The 22,969-nt window shown below is 40.2% G+C and overlaps 1 protein-coding gene across 6 annotated transcripts in view; it reads right to left on the bottom strand.

Annotated features, from left to right (window-relative positions):
* The window catches only part of MDFIC (MyoD family inhibitor domain containing), a 176,837-nt gene that overhangs the window by 138,795 nt on the left and 15,073 nt on the right, over positions 1–22,969 (bottom strand). The window lies entirely within an intron of this gene.

Below are 22,969 nucleotides of genomic sequence, written 5' to 3'. Positions count from 1 at the left end.
TTTTTCCTTATATATCTAGCACATTTAAGGGAGTTTAATTTAGCTAATAAAAACAAAATTTAAAATACTGTTTTGTGCATTTTAATGAAATTCCAATTTCCATCCAAATGCAGTCTGACCCAAATCATGAGTAAAAAACAAAAATATCTAGTAAATAAGAAATGTGCTAGTCACCATTTTCTAATATAACATAAAAATTAAGAATCTGACTAAATGTGTGTTAAGATATCTAATTGTTTAAATAAATGTGTATAGATACAGGGTATCCTCCTGGTTAGCAAAAACTAATACCAAGTTATACCAATCATTATCTTTCTTAAGAGCTATAACTAAAAAGTGCAAATGTAAAACAAGACTAAAATGACAATTTAAATCCAGGTTTCCTGGTTGCTGATTTAAATCATGATTAAAATCAGTTATTTAACTCTCTTTGATTTAAATCAGTCCACCCTGGTTCCCATCCCATCTCCAACCTTTCGCAGAACTTAATTTCCTCCATCACTTGCAACCAGTTCTTCAGATGCCAAAGGTTCTCAAATATGTGTATGCATGCCTATAGTACTTCCTCTGGAAGTACTGCAGGATCCTGCACCTCCTTTGAAGGGCAGCAGGAACTTGTTCAAAAGATTCTTTGATATATCCATAACATTGATGGAAAAGGTTGAGAACTACAAGTTCATACAGTTGACCAGCATTCCCACTGAAATAATGTTAACTATTCCATTTATGAATCCTCTTTCTTCAAGTGGAGTTTCAAATGTTGAAGGAGTCGCCATCTAAGAAATGCCTATTCAATTTTTTAATTAAAAATAGCAAGTTATGAACTTTTGCTGAATTATTCTGTTTAATATTTTTTTAATTGTCCATATCTTAATATTCTAACATTAGGATATTTTCCTACCCTTTCATTACCTTCAACTGGCCAAGCGGTTTCTCGTTCCTTCTCAAATGCTAATTATGCCACCCTCATCCACATTTGTGTGATGTTTAGGCTAAACCACTATGCTGCTACCTGGGATTAAAGGCAACTTGGATGCTCTCAACAGAGCACAAAGTAGCTAGCAACCTCCAGAGCAGGGAGGACCTTTGAAGACATAATGCATCTCTGGTTTACACACAGCAGCAACTGTCAATCCATTTATAGCAACCCCCAACCCTCCCCCCCCGTAAAAAAAAAAAAAAAAAGGTTGCTACAAGGCCTAAATGGCCAGGTCTCAAATTACTTACAGAAAGAAACTGGCTTTCCCTCTCTGAGCCACAATACAATAGTTTGTCAGGAAAACCAGACAAAGCCAGAACAGTCAAAGTAGAAATGTACTCACTTCTGAAATTTGCTCTGATCCCCCTCCCGCCCTCCAAACCCCTCGATCCCAGCGCAGGGCCACCTCTTGTACCTCAAGTCCCTCATCCCCGGCCCCAGAGCCTGCATCCCCAGCCAGAGCTCTCACACCCCTCCCCTGTACCCGAACCTCCTGCCCCTGCTCTAATCCCCCTCCTGCCCTCCAAACCCCTCGGTCCCAGCCTGGAGCCCCCTCCTGCACCCCAAACCCCCAGCCCAACCCCAGAGCCCAAGCCCAGCCCAGTCCCTCATCCCCAGCCCAACCCCAGACCCCTCACTCCCCGGCACCCCAACCTGGAGCCCCCTCCTGCACCCTGAACTCCTCATTTCTGGCCCCACCCCAGAGCCCGCACCCCCAGCCGGAGCCCTCACCCCCTCCTGTACCCCCACCCCCAATTTCGTTAGCATTCATGGCCCGCCATACAATTTCCATACCCCGATGTGGCCCTCAGGCCAAAAAGTTTACCCATCCCTGGGCTTGAGGATACATGTATGATAGACCAAAATAATGCACCAATCAGAGGTCACAGAAATTAAGCTTTTCTGTGAGTTTCTGCACTACTGAAAATTCTCTAAGTTAGGGGTTCTCAACCTTTTTCTTTCTGAGGCCCCCACAACAGGCTATAAAAACTCCATGGCCCACCTGTGCCACAACAACTGGTTTTCTGCATATAAAACCCAGGCCTGGCATTAGGAGGTAGCAAGCAGGGCAAAGGCCTGGGGCTCCATGCCACAGGGCCCCCCCTTGAAGCTAAGTTGCTCAGGCTTCGGCTTCAGCCCCGGGTGGCAGGGCTCAGGGACCTGGGCTTCAGCCCCATGCGGTGGGGCTTGGCTTTCTGCCCTGGGCCCCAGTGAATCTAATGCTGCCCCTGCTTGGCGGACTCCCTGCAACCTGCTCATGGCCCCCCCAGGGGACCCTGGACCCCTGGTTGAGAACCACTGCTCTAAGTCAAATATCGAGAATTTATTTGTAATAAATGAAAAAAGACTTACCCCAAAAAATATACAGGAAAATTCTAGAATTTACGCTTAATATAAGATCCTAACAAACCAATATGATCAACTGTTTCACTGAAAAACAGAGCTATGCTTCTAGATTTATACTTTTATAAAGAAGGCAAGTGTACCACTAGAAGCCAAAAAGTAAACCGCAATTGGAATGACAATTACAGCACTCATGTAATTAGTACATATTACAACACATGGTCATACCACGACATAAACACACTCAGGTGTCCAATGAGACTTAGACATATTAAACCACGTAGTTAGAACAATGTTGATGCTCCCGGCTATTCTACCTGGAAGCTCTCAAAACAGTGTTTAACAGAGGACACCAAAGACAGGATATTGGCTGCTGGTTGTCACTACTAAGCTGCACTTCAGGATGTACAAAACAGGACTAATCACCCCACCCAAAGAGAGCCCGGAGTTTCTCATTCTCATCAGTAATTCCATCAGCTAGACCCTGTGTGAAAGCCACCCTACACACAAACAACCAAACATCAGGAAGTTTAGACTTGACATTAGACAAAGGTTTCTAACCATCAGAGGAGTGAAGTTCTGGGCCAGCCTTCCAAAGGAAGCAGTGGGAGCAAAAGACATATCTGGCTTCAAGACTAAGCTTGATAAGTTTATGGAGGGGATGATATGATGGGATAGCCTAATTTTGACAATTAATTGATCTTCGACTTTTAGCGGTAGATATGCCCAATGGCCTGTGATGGGATGGGATCTGAGTTACTTCAGAGAATTCTTTCCTGGGTGTCTGGCTGGTGAGTTACAGGAGTGGGTGGGTGAGATTCTGTGGCCTGCATTGTGCAGGAGGTCAGACTAGACCAGGGGTGGGCAAAGTTTTTGGCCCAAGGGCCACATTGGGGTGTGAAACTGTATGGAGGGCCCGCTGTCCATGTAGCGGTGTGGATGTGGGGGAGGAGGGACAGCAGGGGAGGGGAAGGGAGACAGCCTCCCCAGCGGGGAGCTCAGGGGCCAGGCAGGAGGGTCCCGTGGGCCGGATGTGGCCTGCGGGCCGTAGTTTGCCCACCTCTGGACTAGATGATCGTAATGATTCCTTCTGACCTTAAAGTCTATGATTCTATGAAAAAACACCACAGTTGAAAAATTATTTGGAAAATTGCCATTTCCGTCCTCTGCAAGGACAGACTGCAGATAGTAAAGGCAGCCTAATCCCATTCCATAGAGTTGTCAATATTCTCCCCACTTCTGCCATTCACCCCCTCCAGAAACGATCATCAGGCTTATTCACAGTGTGACTTGTATATTTAACTTTCATACGACTGGGGCTTCACAAATACACACGTACATGCACGCTTTCAAAAAACCGACAACAAAGCAAAAATTCAGGAGCTTCTTTAAAATTTGTATCTCTCTTGATTTCTACCATTGCTACGCATACTAGACTTAGTCCCCTAAAGTTGTTTCTCATGTCAGTAGTGGACTTCAACAGAGTTACCCTTTGGGGGTGAATTTGGCCCATTGTTTCCAATTTTAGTTTTCCTCAGTTCTATAATGCTATATATTAGCCAACACTTAATCATAGAATATCAGGGTTGGAAGGGACCTCAGGAGATCATCTAGTCCAACCCCCTGCTCAAAGCAGGACCAATCCCCAATTTTTGCCCCAGATTCCTAAATGTCTCCTTCAAGGATTGAACTCTCAACCCTGGGTTTAGCAGGCCAATGCTCAAACCACTGAGCTATCCCACCCCCCAAAACTGGTGCTCCAGATGAGGCTTGAACTCACAACCTCAGCATCACTCCATGCAACACTGCTCTATAAGTAATGTGCGCTAACCCATTGCACCACTGGAGCCCATATCTCAGACCTAACAATAAGATTCAGAAAGAGCTAAGTAGTGCAAAAATAGAAAGAGTAAAGGCAGAGAAAAGGAAATATCCTCCAAGAGAAGGGGAAATGGAAACAGAACATCAGTGCAAATTTAAAAAAAAAAAGGGGGGGTGGAGGGAAGGGAAGTAGATCCTCTGATCTGTGTTTCTGACACCTTTGCTGCACCGATTTTCTCCCTGCTTTTCTTTTTGTCTCTTATGTATCAGAGCACAGAGAAAGATGCAGCTAAAGCACAGTAGAAATGAAAATGAAACTAGAGGAAAGTAAAGCGGTCAGGAACCACAAGCAGCAGAAAGAGAGACTTCATATTTTTCATTATTCAAACAAGATACCTGAGTTGTGGAGAAGGCAAAATAATGGGAGAAAATAGTGGCAGCCACCTGACAATCCAGGAGAAGACAGTATCAGAAGAGAAAGCAGACAGAACCACTGGGATTTTCTGGGGTAAAAAGAAGCATAACAATTGTAAGAAGCCCCTCAAAAGCAAAACAAAAATCTGAAAGATGTAAAAAGCTATATGGAAATAGCTATATGATTTTCTAGAATTTTTAAATGCAATGGAAATAAGAAAGATAAGTCAGCAGTCAGCTTAACACTGCAAGAAACACAGATAATAAACAGGTGTTACTTGGAACAGCACGGTGATCAAATACCACCACAACGCTTCCCTCTTATGCAGGGCCAGAGTTTGACTCCAGATCATCAGGCTGGAAGTCAGCCACACTGTGTTCAAGTGGGGAGACATAAAATGGAGACCTGGGGCAGAGATAGGGAAAGGAGGAGAGGAGGATACAAGGTGCAATTCATGGTGCTTTAACATCCAGTCTTCCTCTTCTAGAGGACTAGATGCAATTTTGAGAGACGTGAGGGTGGGTAACGGGAGGGAGGAGGAGGAGGAGAACAGTGGAAGGGGGAGATGTCCTTGAGACTCCCAAGAAGAGGATTTCCTAAGGTGAAGAATCAAGGGATGGGGAGGTAGAGAAGCAGCATGTACTTGCACTTATTATGCTGACATATTGGGAGGAATTCTCCACAACAGCCCCTGTACACTACTACAGTTCCTTCACCAGGGACATTCCCCAGAGCAGGTACTGTATAAGGGACCTGGATTGGCGCCCTCAAGCTCCATTGCAGCAGATATGCCTGGGGCCAGAACAGGCATAAGGGGGGATCTCCATAGCAAAGAGCACTATGGGGACTCCAGGACAGCTTTGGGTTTTGGAACTATGCACAGCAAGTTCAGGTAGGGATGTCATAATGCAGAGCAACTCCCTTGGCTAGGTTATGTCAAGGCTGCACCAGCTCAGCATCAGAATGGTAGAACGGTGGCTGTCCCTGCTGCCCTTGGGCTGCAGCTATTTGTGTGGTATGTTCTGGAGTTGCAGCACAGAATCTCGCCCAGCATATTTACTTTATGTTCTAAAAGCACAAGTGTGTGGGGGAAGAAGAAAAAAAAAGACAGAATCTTGGAGCTGGTGTCCACACAATTTTTGTACTGACTTATACAGCTGTTTCAAAACTGATACAATTAAATGAGTGCAAAAAATGCATGTAGATAAACTCCTGTTTCTTGATACGCTTCAAATGCTTACAAATGTTGTTTTTCAGCACTGAAAAACATACATGAAAAATAAATTATCTGCCATGTCTATGAGTATTCATTTACCCTACATTTAACTGCAGATACAACTTTGATTTGATCAATCTGATATTCAGCACATCTGAAAGTAGGTTTTCTTACTTCTGATTTTACTCTACTCTATCAGAGAAAATATAACGATCTAGAAAGAATTCTTATTTCATTGCACTATTACAGTGCTCATCCATCCTGGTAATCCTTTCATACATAAGATTCATTGCATAGAAATGATACACAAAAAACTAACTGTAACCTATTAGACAAAAACTGTTTTACTATCAGTTGTAAACTGCCCTATACAAGACTGTAGAAGGTGGGATGACTGATCAAGCCCTGTGAAGACTGAACTTCCTGTAAAAGTGACGCACTCAGTTTCCTGAGAGGAAGTAAAGCACAAGATGCTCGAAAACAGTGCCAAACAATCTGGGAAACAGCACTGGTATTTGAATCAAATAACTGGCAGCAAGGATACAGTACCGGTTAAGATGTCACATCAGTGACGAGCAGGGGCAGCAAGGCACAAAAACTGGGGAGAAACAAAAATACAAATTCACAGGTCAAGATGAGTAATAGAACACTCACTGAGGGGGTAGGGCAGACTGCCATAATGGGATGAAATTACCCATACAACACTTTTTTTCAGCAAGTTAAAATTCTGATCCTCCTTGCAGTTCATGGAACAAGATATAAATCTCTATGAAATCATTATGCTCACACAATTTCAATACAGCTGAGACCAGTGGCACTCACAAGTCCTTATCTTATGGAATGAACTGAGTGGCAGCAGAATACTGTTTTTTATCTTTAACATACTAACAGACTACAGTAGTCTTATTATAACATTATAAAAAGCATTCAGCAATAAAAGTCAGAGTTTATTTTCATTATATATTGAAGATTTTTCCTTTAATTTGTAAAACTAATTTGGCCCTGCTGCAGCTTATTTAATGGACCCGCATGTTTAAAAATATTCCTAGCTAATGTTCAAAATCTGCTAATGTTCAATTTTTGAATGATTCTCACTCAAGGGCTTCTTGTAACATGGATCTTTTTCTGAAAAATGCCTTGGCTGGAGTATGTTTAGAAGGCAGATGCTGTAAGACTTGTATGAACTCTTTCCCACTTTAAAAAAAAAACACATCTGGTTTTCTGCTCTTTAACAGTGATTTTTCCTCTTAACACAAAGTGCAGACACATTAGTGAAAGCTTTATTATAGTAGCATTATTCGTGATACTATGGTAAGAGTGTCAAAATTTCCATTACAAAACCCTTGCTTACGGGATTTTATAACTGCTGTAACATTTCACAGCCAAGGAACACTGTTTTAAGTTGAAGTGCTCAACTTTTTAGTCAAACTCCTTTTTCTGTACCTGTCCAGTTCAGGAGCTAAAAAGACAAGAGTTAAAAACACTGCCACTCACCTACCAAACAGGACCAAGCTCCAGAGCAGACCCTCTACCCACAGCAGAGAAAGCAGCTGCATCCTATGCTAACAGCCTTTTTCCCTACAGAGGTTATAAAAGCCCCCACAATCTCCACAAAAACACTCCAATCATCACCAATAAGTGTTGCTCAATCAGGCTCCTACTTAACAAGCCAAATCCGTTGCCTCCTTCCCTTTGTCTCCAAAGGACTAAGCAGCTGCATCAGACATCTCAGCCCTCCTCCTTGCATTTCTTGGCCTCAATTATAAAAGCCCCCAGCCCCTTACTGCAACTACTGCCAGAGGGACAGAGCTCCAGCTTCCTGCCACTTTCTCATCTGCAGCACTCAAGGTTTATATACTCTGCGATTTCGTTTACACTGTTGCCTTGTCAAGCCAGTTTTAATTAACCCCGCCATCTTTATTTTGCATTAAACTATTTCATAGTAGCCAGTCCTCTAATTTTACCGTACTGCCCCATGTCACGTACCTTTGCCACTGGAATCCTGCCATTTTACCAACCTTTGTTTTCTACCATGTCTTTGCTAACAAGCACCTTTTACCTTCACTTTCCCTACAACAGCCTCCTGCAGGAGTCTCTCAAATTTTCACTTCCATTTGCTTTTCCATATTCACACACCTATCCCTGCTCCCCTTCTTTCTTTCACCATTGTTCACTATCCTCTCTTCTGTCTATCCCATGATCTCCATCTTTAATTTCACCCTTTAATGCCTTCTCTCACCACTCCATGCAGGCTAGACTGGGAGTTAGTGGGATGCATGAACTCCTGTTTCTCATTTATTTGCTCCTATATTCACTCTACCTCCCCCGACTCCAACTTCTATTCCATTTCAGCCCCTGAAGCGCGCCCTATCTTAAATTTCTCATCCTTCAGCCTCTGCTCCTTCCAACTCACTATTACTGTTGCTTCCCCACTAATCTCTCTGTTCTTTAGCCCCATTCACTAAACCTTCAAACATGCTCACCAGTATCTCCTCTCCTAAACCCTCCCTCCTCTCCTTTCTATCTATCTATAACCAGGCTCCATGTGTTCTGTGGCCATGGATTTTGCCAGAGAATTGTGCTGCATAATTTCACCTTTTGTTTTTTTAACGAAAGGACTGATTTTCTAGTCCCTATGTTTGCAGAGAAAACATCAAAAATATGAATCAAGTGTAAACAGATGCAATGTCACCACCTGAATCTGCAGAGAGCCTGAATCTATAGCTATCAAAGGTATGATTTGCCATTCACCTCACTCAGGGCCTCCTGGACTTCACAATTCTGTAGCTGCATAATTTGGCATTTTCCCAAGATGACACAGAATTAATTTTTCTGAAGCCAGACACTTGACATTTTGTTTTCTGCCTCTCTCTTATGCCATAACCTACCTAAACTGCCTCTTGCTCTGCAGATTTCCCCATAGAAGAAGTGAATAGGATTATAATGCACATTCCCTGCACTGAACCACAGGAGTAGGCAGAAGAGGCTTGAGGAGCAACAACTGGAGTCCAGCTACCAGCCAGGGAGAGGGAGACACAAATGGCGGCTGGCAATTTAGGAGAACAGTGCAGCGTTGAGGCTTGAGAGCTGGGGAATTAAGCAGTTGAAGTCAGCTACCATTTCCTTCCTACCCTGGCACACATGAGGACAAGGAAGTTCTAAACTGGGCTGCCTGGAGACCATAATGGGAGCCAATCCCTGGGGAGTGGAGCCAACTGCCTGGAGACCATAACGAATCACCCTTTCTTGAAAATCATCATCATAAACAGAATTTACATCAATGAATAATTTAAACTATAAACCACCACAGGACATATTTTCATGGGGATTGAGGGGATGGGAATGAAGGATATTTTATAGCAAGAGAATAAAGTAATGCTGCTGCAGAATTTCGGAGCTATTGCCACAATATTTGGTCCCCCTATGTTGTGGCATGCACAGGGCCTGATTATAAACAGAATGAATTATCTTAGTACCAGAACATCTCCCTAGAAATAATTACCAAAATCTTTTGCCTCCAAGTTCCTCAAGGCTTGCGTTCTGCTCCTGCTGCTCCTGCTGTTTTAAATTTTCCAACACTGCGGGGGTGGCACCTGCAGGCGGGGACAACGCACGGAGCCCCCTGGCTGCCTTTCCACCTAGGAGCCAGAGGGACAGGTTGCCACTTCCTGGGAGCTGCCTGAAGTCAGCGCTGCCCAGAGCCCGCATCCCAACCCCGCCCCCATGCCCCAACCCCCATCTCTGAGCCCCTCCCACACTCCAAACTCCTTGGCCCCGCCTTCCAGCCAGGAAACCCCTCCTGGACACCAAGTCCCTCATTTCCAGCCCCACCCCAGAGCCCACACCCCCAGCCAGAGTCCTCACCCCCCCCGCACCCTAACCTGGTGAAAATGAGCGAGTGAGTGAGGATAGGGGAGAGCGAGCGAGCGATGGAGGGAGGGGGGATGGAGTGAGCAGGGGGCCAGGCCTCGGAGAAGGGGCAGTGCAGGGGGCAGGGCAAGGGTGTTCAGTTTTCTACAATTAGAAAGTTGGCAACGCTAACTCTAGGAGCTGAGACATCCAGAAAAAAGAACTCTATGAATGCATGGTGACCTTTTTCATAAAATTGTTAATGCACTGTTCTCTAACCCTCAGTAGTCTAAACAGTTATAATAAAAACGTTGAGCAGCACAAGACTTCCAAGCAGATTTTGATATAAAATACCATGTAGGCCAAAGTGGATCAATACAGCCTTTATGTTGTAGCATTTGTTTTTAAAAAAATGCCAGTCACTCTTTCTCCACTCCTTGCCCATCATGGCATACCTTTGCACGCAAGCAGTGAAAAAGTGAAACTTTCAAAAAAGAAAGACTTTCAAACTCTCAAAAGTAGAGAAGAGGATGCAGAAGAGAGGCAGAAGGAGGCACAAACACTTTCCAGTGATCAAGGGAGAGAAAGCAGTGGGAGATAGTAGGGAGGAAGCAAAAAAAAAAAAGTGTTCAGAAAAAGTGAAGGGAAAAAAAAAAGCTAACAAATGAGGGGAAAGACGACAGTCTGGATGCAGTAATTGTAACAGTGCTGATACCATGACTTATAAAGGAAATAGAAACTACTAAGAAAGATGATTGTGTGTACAGTGTGTGTGTCTATATGTGATTTTAAATTATCATATATGTATTTTCACATGTGCACACAGAAGGCTGAGTTGACAGTGAGACAAAAGGGGGGCAAGAAGAATGCACTCGTAGAAAAGGATTAAACAGAAGCAGCGAGTTAAAGTATTTTTATAAAATAAATTATTTTGTATTTACAAAATCAGCAGCTATTTGGTAGCATAGCTTCTATACCATTTCTTCATATGACAAATGCATGTGATTAATTTTTAAATGGCAGAATATTACCAAAAATAAATAAACTTAATAACAATTTTAAAGCAATGTGATTGGTGTAAAGTATTATTTCAGTTTCAAAATGCTGGAGGACCCAAAGTGAACTGTGGGAAGTAGAGGAAGGCTGGGATTGAGCATATAGCAAGTAGAAGGATTGTGGTTATGGAGAGAACTCTCGCTCCCCTCCACCTGCCATGCAACTAAGGTAACCATTATTCTACATCTACCTTGTTTATGCTCCATATCCTATCTCCTATTTCTTCCAAAATTTGCATAAATGCTTTTTAAAGAAAATTATCTGTATAATCAAAACATTCAAATGTTGTTTTTATATTACCAAGATTTTAGTTTCTGACTCCTGGTCAGCACTTTATGAGGCAGAGAAGGGCTGCGCAAGCAACTGATCACCTTTTCAACATGTCTGATCTGTTCTATGACCATCTATCAGAGGATCAGAGACCAGAGCACCAATAATAAGGGCTGTAATTAAATAAACTGCAATGCTGAACAACTCAAGTCTGCGGAAGCAGCACTAGCAGCATTCCTGCCTGGCAGATAAGAACCAAAAGATTAGCAGGGAAGGAGGAAATTGTAGGCAGATTAAAAGGGACTGAAAGGCAAGACAAAGCAAAGTAGGGACGGGAGAATTTGATTATTTCTATTTTAATTATTCAAACAACTTTAAATAAATAAAGGATGTTAAAAATATTTTATCATCTTTTTCGCATCTCCTTTGTTTCCAATAACTGTTATCTTTCTAAGGTGAAAATTCACATTAGTTTCACACTTCCAAGTCTTGTTCCAGTACGACACACCTTACTAAATCTGGCTATAATTGAGACTACCACTGTATATATAAGAAATACACTGAGGACCTGATAACTTTTTCAGATTATGGGTGCATATTGCTTGAGGCATTGCAAAGGAGTTAGTGTAAAGATCTTTTGCAAAGACCTTTCCCAGACAAAAATCTTTCTTAAGACAGACTTAGGGATGTACAGTGATAACCTCCACTGAAGAATTTACCAATTGTATTATGGACTTTTGAAGGGGGGCAAATGATATTTTATAAGAACACTGTACTTACACACCAAAAAGCCAGGAAATGCTAAATAGTGAAACTATGTAAAACTGGAAATATGGAAGTCTACTTTAGAGTCACTCAAAGTCTTAAATCTGCACCTGTCATTACCACCCAGTATACCTAATACATAATGAAACTTCTACAGGACACACTCAGTGTTACCATTCAGACCCTCAATCCATGGCAGACTGGCCCCAAATCCTCTACTATCACTAACCACTTTCTTTGGAAATTCAAGCAAAATGAACATTGTTCATTAATGTACTGTAGTCTGAATTATATATTTACAATATTTTCACGCATCACATTCTGGGTTTAAAACGTATTTAATGACAAGTCATGATTGACCTACAGCTATTTAATATAGTTCAGCTGGTAAGACATGGAATTTATTGATTAGAACTTACAGGTGACAGAATGCAGTAAAAATTTTGGTAGGATCTGTAATTTTTTCCCCACACACATTATTTTCTCTTGTTCCCAATGAAGTGGGGAAAGAGGGATTTTTAGTGGGCTATGTCAAGGATTTTTCAGAGACATATATACAACTACATTATGAAACTTATCCCAACAAAATCCGGGCAGAGAAAATATACATTGTATGCTACAAATTGGGTAAAGATCATTAGGTTCCAGAAAATCTTTTAGATATAGCTTCAATATTTAAAGTCCGTTATGATGTTAACCAAGACTGAGAAGTGATTTTACAGTCCCTTATCAAAACTGTCATCCAGACAATTCCTATCTCCTACCAAACTTAGTCATAAACATACGAATGAAAGTTTCAAAGATCAACCAATTTGAGTAACTTTTGTGAAAAAGTGATGAGTAAAATCTGTTCAGTGATTTACTAATTAACGTCCCAAAAAATTAACACCCCCCACCCACTCAAGAGACACCCCCATATATACACACACCCTTTCACAGGGACCAAGCACAGACATTTTTAAAATCAAACAGCAACTAGTAAGGGATAACAAGGAAGTATAGTTCAGACTGTTTTGCAACCTGACCTATAGTACCCATTATCAAGCAACCAACGGAATATTGCCACATACAGTCCTCCCAGAGAGCAATTTAGCGGCTTATGTGGAATGCCATATATAAACATATTTGCAAGTTGAGTAACATGTACCAGTCAGGGGGAGCAGCTCAAATTTTTCTGTTGTAGCAATGCACATTCTGAGTTAAAAGTAGTCCCAGTGTTGGTCAACAGGCAGGCTAGAGTTAAAGTCCTATTCAAATATTATAGCTTTTTAATTTTTTTAAATCGCATTACAGTCTTAACACCAAGAACAGGCTATATTTTCCTGAAAGTGAAAATAACTTCTTTTTTTAGTAATTATATTGATAGTATCTCTCTTCAAAATTTGTATCAGATTAAGAATTATTCTTTAAAACTAAATTTCCTACTAATATTTTTCTGAATCAAATTCACTTATTAAACCTGAGAGAGCTTTTAATCTCGAATTCACTTTTCACAATGTATGTTCTATACTTTTTGCAGTTCAGTTACCTTAGAAAATTAAAATGGAATAGTCAGCTTTCCTTTTGCTTATAGGCTGTTTCCTATCAATTTTACATTTGACTTCTCATGTATTAGCACACTGCTGCAATGCCTGGGTTCCAAAAACTCGAGAGAAATGGTAATTTGTTTTTGTTGTTTTTTAATTCATTAGATTTTACTATTTTATGCAAGCATTTTTATGGGACTTGGCCTTTAAAATTTTTTTTACATAGGCTAAAGTTTGAGCTAAATTTGATCCAACAGTGTACCTCTAATGACAGTCAGATTTTATTTTAAATGTATTACTTGCACTGCAGATGACTACAGTTACCATCAGACTTTTACAGGCAAATCGATTAGTTGTCTATGGTCTCAGACAAATAGATATTTCAAGTCCTGTTGATATCTGAAGATGCAACAGTCTGCTCTCCCTTGCCTACATATACCCACACAAATAGTGATCAACATTGTGCTACACCTCATATTTTGCTACTCTAAGTGGGCTGTTTCTAAATTTAGTTTTATATAATCTCAAACACACATAATACAACCTGGATCTCAATTGGAAATCACAAAAAAACACACCACATCAATACAGCCTTAATGAACATGAGCATTAATAATCAAGTAGTCAAAGACACAAAGAGGACCTGGGCACCCACAGACTTTCCTAGAAGACCAGAGGACCAATCTTCATAGATTGCAAGCTCTTCAGGGTAGGCACCTTGTCTTCCTGTATGCATAGGCACTACCTCAGACACTGTGGATACTACCAGAATACAAAATAAATAATATTCAGAGACCTTCTTTCCTCTGGACAGTTAGAATACATAGATTCACATAATCACGCATTGACTTGCAGTGTGAGCTTGCAATCAAAGCTGTATATAGCCCTACTCAATCTCCCTTGATACCACTAACAAGTGCTGATGGTGAATTTCTTGTCACTGAACCCACTGCCATCCACCAACGGCAGCGTGAATGCTTTCGTGAATTAATTATTTATTTACGGTCTCTGACGAGTCACTGGATAATGTTCCCAAACTATCTGCATCTAATGCATTTGCCAGTCCACCCCATGAGCTGAGGTGCTGAAGGCTATCCAAGCAATGAAAAATAGCAAATCTGGTCCTAATGCCATTCCAGCTGAAGTTTTCAAACATGAAAGAAATGTTCACATTGACAAGCTTTTTGAATTCTTCTCACATATCTGGCCTCAAGAAATCATACCACGACAACTGAAAAATGCCAACATTGTCATATCTATAAGCACAAAGGCTTAAAGAGCAACTGTGATAACTACCATGGTATCTCCTTGCTCTCCATTCTTGCATGGATCCTCTTTAACTAGCTCCTGGACCAAATTATCGATAAAATTCTATCTGAGACACAGTACAGCTTTCATGCTCAGTAGAGTACTGTTGACTTGATTTGCATCATCCGACAATTTCAGGAAAAATGTTGCAAACAGCATCAACCTTTGTACATTGTGTTTCTTGATCTAACCAAAGCTTTTAACATGGTCAAATACACTGACTTCTGGCAACTGGTCTCTAAATTTGGACGTCATAAAATTTTATGATCATTTGGCTATTCCACAAACCACATTTGGAAGAGTTAATGTTGATGGTGATCTAACAAACCCATTTCCAATCACAAATGGGGCAAAGCAAGGATGTTTGGTTTATTCTTCACTGTAATACTAGAGGAATCCTCCAAGACTCTTCAAATGGAGTCTTTATCCACTTTCACACTGGCACTCTCTTTAATCTCTATCCCCTACATGTGAATACCAAGGTGATTGAAGCATTGATCCAGGAACTACTCTACCCCAATGATTGTGCCTTCCTAGCACGTTCTGAAGCAGCACTACAAAACCTTACAAACTGCTTTGCTGTGGCAGCTCAGAACTTTGGACTTACCGTCATTCAAATAAAAACTATGTACTAGCCTGCCCCACAATGACTTTATCGAGATCTACATGTAAGCCTGGAAGGTACCATGCTCCAAGACGTCAGACAATTTAGTAATCTCAGCAGCATGTTAAACAATGGTATGACAATCAATCAAAAAGTGGATATGCAAATAAAGAAAGCCAGTGCCGCAATATGGTTTCCTTTATCACTGAATCAGAAAGCAACATGGAATCTCTGTAAAACAGACAAAAATCTAAGTGTATAATGCTGTTGTCCTAATGACATTGCTCTATGGGGTGAAACATGGATCTGTTATTAATGGCACATTAAAAACCTTGACAGTTTCCATTTGCAACACTTATGACGACTGCTGGGCATCAAATGGTAGGACCAGCTGTCCAACACAGAAGTCCTGGCAAAAGATTGGTTGGTATTGAGGCTCATTTGATTTGCACCCAACTGAGATGAACTAGCATTGTAATTTGGATGCCTGAGAATTGTCTAGCAAAACAAATTCTATATTCTGAAATTATGCTCCAGCAACCGTAACTATGAAGAGCAGATGAAACACTTCAAAGATACTCAGACAAAATCTGCACAAGATGAATATTTCTGATTCGATCTTTAATAAACTGGCATCTGACCACATCAGATGGCACCACACTGTAAGTGTGAGTATCCACAACTTTGAGGAGAACCACGCTGTGCAGCTGGAAGCACGGAGCCAGGCATGGAAACAACATGCAACTCAATTAACTCTGGCAAGCAAATGGCTCTGTGGTCAGTCCGGGAAACGATGTTCTCTCCAAATTAGTTTACTGAGCCATGCAAAGCCCCATTAGTACACACTGTGATTGTTGATATCACCCTCGAAATTGGGGTGACCAATATTATTAGTAGGCAGTGCCTCACACACTGCGGGGACTACTGAAATGCAAAATAAATTAATAATGTTTAGAAATCCTTCTATCCTCTGGACTGTTAGAATTCAGATTCACATAATCACTCATTAACTTGCAGTGGGAATTGGGTACCTAAGTTCCCTTAGACAATTGCTAGTTTGTCACTCAGGACAGGTCAAAACCACAAAGTGTTTATAAAAGACTAGGAGGTAAACGACTATTCTGGCTCTCTCATTTTAAGAACATAAGAAGGGGCATACTGGGTCAGAACAATGGTCCATTTAGCCCAGTATGCTGTCTAGCAGATGGTGTGATATGCTTCAGAGGAATGAATAGAATAGGGCAATTATCGAGTGATCCATCTCCTGTCATCCAGTCATACCTTCTGGTAGTCAGAGGTTTAGGGATTGTATCCTTGACCGTTTTGGCTAATAGTGCTTGGGGAGACCTACTCTCCAGGAACTAATCTAATTTTTTTGGAACCCAGTTATACTTTTGGCCTTTGCAAAATCCCCTGGCAATGAGTTCCACAGGTTGACTGTGCATTGTATGAAGCAGTACTTCCTTATATATGTTTTAAGCCTGATGCCTATTAATTTCGTTGGGTAACCCCTGGTTCCTGTGTTATATGAAGGGGTAAATAACACTTTCCTATCTACTTTCTCAAAGCCATCATGATTATATAGACCTCTATCATATCACCCTTTAGTTGAGTCTTTTCTGAGCTCAGCAGTCCCACTCTTTTTAATCTCTCCTCACATGGAAGCTGTTCCATAACACTAACAACATTTATTGCCTTTCACTGTACCTTTTCCAATTCAAATATATCTTTTTTGAGATGGGGCAACCAGAACTGCATGCAGTATTAAAGGTATGGGCATACCTCGGATTTACATAGTGACATATAATAAGACAGAAAATATCGATCTCGTACCTAATAGTTCCTAGCACTGTTTGCTCAATGTAAAGCAAGAGCCAAAAAAGCTGATATTTTCAGAGAACTGTCCACAATGACACCAAGATCTCTTTCTTGAATAAGAGCTAGTTTAGATCCCATCATTTTGTATGTATAATTGGGTTTATGTTTTCCAGTGTGCATTACTTTGCATTCATCAACACTTACTTTCATCTGCCATTTTGTTGCCCAGTCACCCAGTTTTCTGAGATCCTTTTGTTGCTCTTCGCAATCAGCTTTGGATTTATGAGTAATTTTGTCTCAATGGCAATCTCTGCCACCTCACTATTTATCCCCTTTTCCAGATCATTTATGAGTATGCTGAACAGCACTGGTCCCAATACAGGTTCTGGGGAGGCCCCACAATTTCTCCGTCTCCATTCTAAAAAATGACCATTTATTTATAGTTTTTGTTTTCTACGTTTTAACCATTTACTAATCCATGATCATTCTTATCCCACGACCGCTTACCCTGTTTAAGAGACTTTGTCAGACGCTTTCTGAAAGTCCAAGTACAGTATAAAACTGGATTACCATTGTCTATGTGCTTGCTGAGTCCCCCCAAAGAATTGTAATAGCTTGGTGAGGCATTATTTCCTTTTACAAAGGCTGTGTTGACTCTAGTCCAACATATCATGTTCACTACCAGGCAAATTGGTTGAAACTGTAGTAAAGAACAGAATTATTAGACATGTAGATGAAGTTGGCTTGCCAACCTGTAATTGCTAGGATCACCTTTGGAGCCTTTTTTTAAAAAAAAAAATTGGCATTACATTTAGCTATCTTCCAGTCATCTGTACAGAGGCTGATTTAAGCGATAGAGAGAATTCACTATGGTATGTAACCTATATATGCATGCACAAACACATTATATGGAAGACGCATTAACACTCTTCAGCCATGCAACCTACACCAAGTTGTGCTATAAAATACACGAAAAATACATAGAAATTAAAATGAGAAAGGCTAACCATTTCTGCAATGGTTCACGTTCATGACTTTTTTTTTTTTTGGGCAAAAAAGTATTCTAAAAGTACAAACCATGTATGATCATGTTTTTGTACAGAATGTAATTTGTTGTTTGCAATGCTGAATATGGCTAATTGAAACGAGTATTACCAAAAATGGCAGACTGAAGCCACACTAACTCTGGGGCTCCATACCATTTCACATTGAATTTGGTCACACTTTTATTCGTCTTTCACTTTAAAGGCACAAGACAAATATACATATTTTCCAATTAAGAGAAGTAATTACAATTATAGTGAACTATTTTTAAAACCAATTCAGCATATAACAGTTTTGGATTCAGTTTATCTGACATGGTGCCAACAACAGACACTATTCTGAAATGTAGCTAAAATTTACTTTATATTCAAAACATGGCAAACCCGATCATCTTTAATTTTATCTGGAAATCCCAAACTATATGCAGAATTTATGATGGTCATCCAAGCAACCAGGTAAAGTGCTGTTGAGGCAGGCATGCAGTAATACAGAAACAAAAGGTTTCAAATAATCTTGGCCATTAGTATATGTAGCATACGTGCATCACACTATGATCACCCAGCACAGCATCTAAGGTTCCTGTTGGAATCATGACTGCTACTACATACACAAGTAGTGGGATTAGCCAAAAAACAACAACAAAAAACACCCATCACCTTCTTCCACATTCAGTCACCCAGGAGGTTACACACTATGAAAAACTAGCCATGGTAGTTAAACCACTGCAACTCATTCTATCTGGGGTTATGGATTAAAAACCAAGACATTTTCAATTTATACAGAATGCAGAATCCTGCCCGCCCCTTTTTAAGCAAAAAAGGCTACAAAGTGCATATCACTGGCACTTTGCTGATTCTACTGGCTTCCGATATCTGGTTAACTTCAAAGTCCTGGTTCTAACCTTCAAGGACCTTAACTGATAAGGCCACCAAGACAAATGTACTCAAGGTTATACTGCAGCTGATAGAGTCCAGGGTGAAATTCTCCAGAGTAAGGGGCAGAGCATGCTCAGCTGAGGCACCTTGGAATATCTTACAGTAAAAAATAAGAATGATCCCAATATGGACCCTTTCCAGGGACAATGTAAAGCCTACCTTTTTGCAAAAGCCTTCCTCACAATAGGAAAGAACTCATCCACATTTCTAATTAGAAGAAAGTGTGGGGTAAAGAGATCTAAACAATCAGAGCTCAATCATCAGGAGGTAGTGGTGAATAGTATCCATTATGGAGAAATATAACGTGACTCCACTGGTTGTGTTACCTCAGAACTGTGATGATTATATTAGGAATATTCAAGATTGTTATTCTGTCTGTGTACTGCTGGTAATGGCTTATGATTTCTCACTTGCATTTACCAGTTTCCAGCAACTGCACTTTTATTAAAATCTTCTAAATTCTCCTCCTCTAGGCTTGATGCACCTGTATCAGGACTAAACTCAAGTACCATAGAAAGGACCAGTTAAGAGCCCACTCTAGAATACAAGCACCACATAATGCAATGACCTGCCCCAAGCTTACTAAGCCCTTAAACGTCTCATTCAAGATCAGAATTCCCACAACAACTGGCATACAATGTAAGATCAAGCTTATCAGAAAAACTTTATATAGTACAAGATGTATAACCAATATAGTGCAAGACATATAACTTAACCTCTGTTGTCTTTTTAAAATAAGTTAAATAATCAGAATTAATGTTTTGGTACTTACTGGTTGCAAACTGTCACAGTAAGTCACATTATTCATCCTTATGTAGTGCTGAAAGGATTAGCTTATGCTCAACAGTTTGAAATAAAAGTGCATACTTTTGAAATCACTGTATGAGCAATCTCACTATTTGGTAGGTCATCAGCCTTTTGGGTGCCAAACTCTTTTCTCCACTTCACTGTAATAGTTCACTTGAATAAACATCATGTATAATAGATTTAGTTTCAGATAAGGAATTAAACAACCGGCTGGGAAGAATAAATTAAAATACACATGGCATTAGGCCAGTCAATACATACTGAAGGAGATCTGAGAGTTGAGAGAGAGGAAGCACATTAGTGGGAAAAGTAGAAGTTAGTAAAGGAGGTATTTGGTAGATGGGTCAGAGGTTAGGGTGATCTGGTTGAAGGAGAAATTGCTTAGGTGTCCCAAGAAGTGGCTACACATAAAGGTGCTCCTAGACACAACTACTGTATCTGTTGTCTGGACACGCTTCCTCTGAAAATGTGTTAAATGGCTCAAAGGGGATCAAACATTCAAGTTCATATCCTACTTGCCTTTATTTGAATGTCTGGGCATTGAAATAAACAAAGCTGGACTGTTTATTTAGATACACTTCTGGTCACGTGCCTGCTCGGGCACTGCATCTATCCCATTTGGAACATGGCACAATTATGTCTTTAAGGATGAGGATGTACTATTTAAGATCAGTATGCTATTTTCATTCATTTCTATTAATCTAATTTGTAAAGCATTTTAGACTTACAGAGTAACAAGCCATCACAGAGGATTTGCCAGCTCTGAAGTTTGAAAACAGCCATTTGAGTTAATCCAAGCACTAAGACTTTTTTTTTTTTTTAAACAGAACAAGATTTTTCATTCTCATAACTTTAAAACGGTTTAATACACTCTAAGATTTCTAAGAAAAATTCATCTTTGGACTGAAATCAAGCAGAAGGGATCATTCTAAAAATCAGATACTATAATGGGAGTTATAAAAATGTCCTAATTTTAAATTGTATAATATAACCTACCAAAAAACAAAAATACTGCATTGCAAATCCCGAAACAGACCTTTTCCTAGTTAATGAATGAGTTGCTTTCATTCATTAACTGTAGAAAATAAAATCTCTGGGTAAATTTGAGTAATAGAGAAGATCATAAACCTCCTAGAGTAATGTAATCACACACCTTCCTTACCTCCTTTTCTTTAATTAAGATAGTGGGCACCACAGTGTACACAGTAGTTTATCCCCCCAGAGATGGATGAAGTATCCCTTTCCCAAGAGAAGAACGCTTACACAGGATGCTGTTTAGTAGAGGAGAAAGAGGCAATTGAAGCAGAGAAATGATGGATAGCAATGACCTTTCTATCTGTAAAACATGGGCATATTTTAGGCTATTTAATTTTCAGAATTGAATTATTATTAATCAATTATTCATGGCAATTTGAATCTATTGGAGATGATTTTTGTTTTCTTAAATATTACAAAGCTATCCTTCTTGAGAACCAGAAAGGAGATTAAATCCTCACAAGTAAATAACGATCAAGTCACTGAAACTCTCCCCCATCTCTCACACACATTCTTTTTCCTACATAAAACATACCTTAATGACGACTTTTTACTTTCTATAAGACTTGTGTCTAAAATCTATCTACTTAATCATTTTGAATGTTGTTTTGACTACAACAAAGACGTTTTCTGTGCGGGTATAGCTTGAGTATTAAACTGCAGAAGCCACTGTAGTTTGGGATCGGTGAAAGCATGTACACCCCATCTCCGACTGGGAGAGATGAGCACTACCACAAGCAGGGCTGTTGCATCATAGCCTTTCCCACAGACACTAGTTAAAGCAAATGCAGTGAAACTTAAGCACCTTCTTTAATTTCAGCTTAACAGTGGGGAAAAAAACATACAGAGCCTTTGAAAGGTGTGGGTGCACAGCAACAGGCAAGGACAGGATAAGATTACTGGGCTCAGCATATATGGTTATGGGGTGTATGTGAATGGGCGTATGAGTGCTTGTGAAGATTTCTTTTTTCCTGGCTGGGCCAGCCTATTAATCTTTCTCCTCTGAACCCTCTCTAATTTATTAGCATAACCTTGTGTGGACATCAAAACTGGACACAGCATTCAGGTAGTGCCAAAAACAGATGTAATATGACCTCCCAACTCCTACCTAATATTCTCCCATTCATTAATCCAAGGATTGCATTAGCCCTTTTGGCCACAGCAGTGTAGAGGGAACTCATGGTCATCATGACATCCAGGTCCTTTTAAGAGTCACTCCTTTCCAGAATACAGTTCCCCATCTTGTAAGTATGCCTACACTATGGTCTGAATGATCATCAACTGGGAGAAAGATGCACGTTGGGGGTAGATCACTTGTCAGGGGTAGTATGATGGTGTTCATTACTGGTTTCTGAGACTTGGGTTTGGGGATTTTGAGGGGGTGGGGTGGTAACAAGAGGGATATGTGGGAGTCCAAGCATGTAAAGGTGTAGCAAAACTGCAGCTGGTTTGGGGAACGGGCTGCAAGCTAAGGGGTGTGAAGGGGTTTGTATAAGACAGTGAGTGGATGAGATATTTCAGTTTATTAATTCTGCCTTGTAACATGAATTTACAAATGCAAATGAGCAATGATAAAAATAGTGAACTCGTTACACAGAGTCCCTAAAATTCTAATCTATTGTACTGTATCTGGATCAGTAAAACTGATGGATGAATTTAGTTACGTACACAGCAGGATAAGAAACATCTGTAAAAAAGAAAAACCTGGAAAATTAACAGATGGAAACATTTATCATATGAAAACTAAAAGGTTCTTATTACAAAAGGGAGCATGTATCAACTGTGTGGGTGGACAAAACAATCCTTATGGAAAAAGAGAAACTGAATCATTAGGACAGTGGTAAATAGATGGCAAGACTTTTGAACAAAAATTACAATGTGTCCTTTGTTTAAAATTAATTAAAAACATGAAAAACTAATTATTTGACTAGGCAGCGTTATGTAAATTTTCTTATTTAAAACATAACAATATGCCAAAACACTGTTTACTTCTAGTCCCAGACTGGTTTTTATATACAATATTTCTTGAACATACTTGAATAATACAATATACTTGGTTGAATAATTATCATGCTTAGCTGAAGTACTTATTATTAAGATGATAAACAATGTTTTAGACACACAAGGTTCTCTTTATTATACTTGTTCTGTTACTCAAGCTTCAATTATCGAGAAGA

Source organism: Eretmochelys imbricata, chromosome 1 (assembly GCF_965152235.1).
Source record: "Eretmochelys imbricata isolate rEreImb1 chromosome 1, rEreImb1.hap1, whole genome shotgun sequence".
In the NCBI taxonomy this organism is placed as follows: Eukaryota; Metazoa; Chordata; order Testudines; family Cheloniidae; genus Eretmochelys; species Eretmochelys imbricata.
This window is presented reverse-complemented; position numbering and strand designations above follow the sequence as displayed.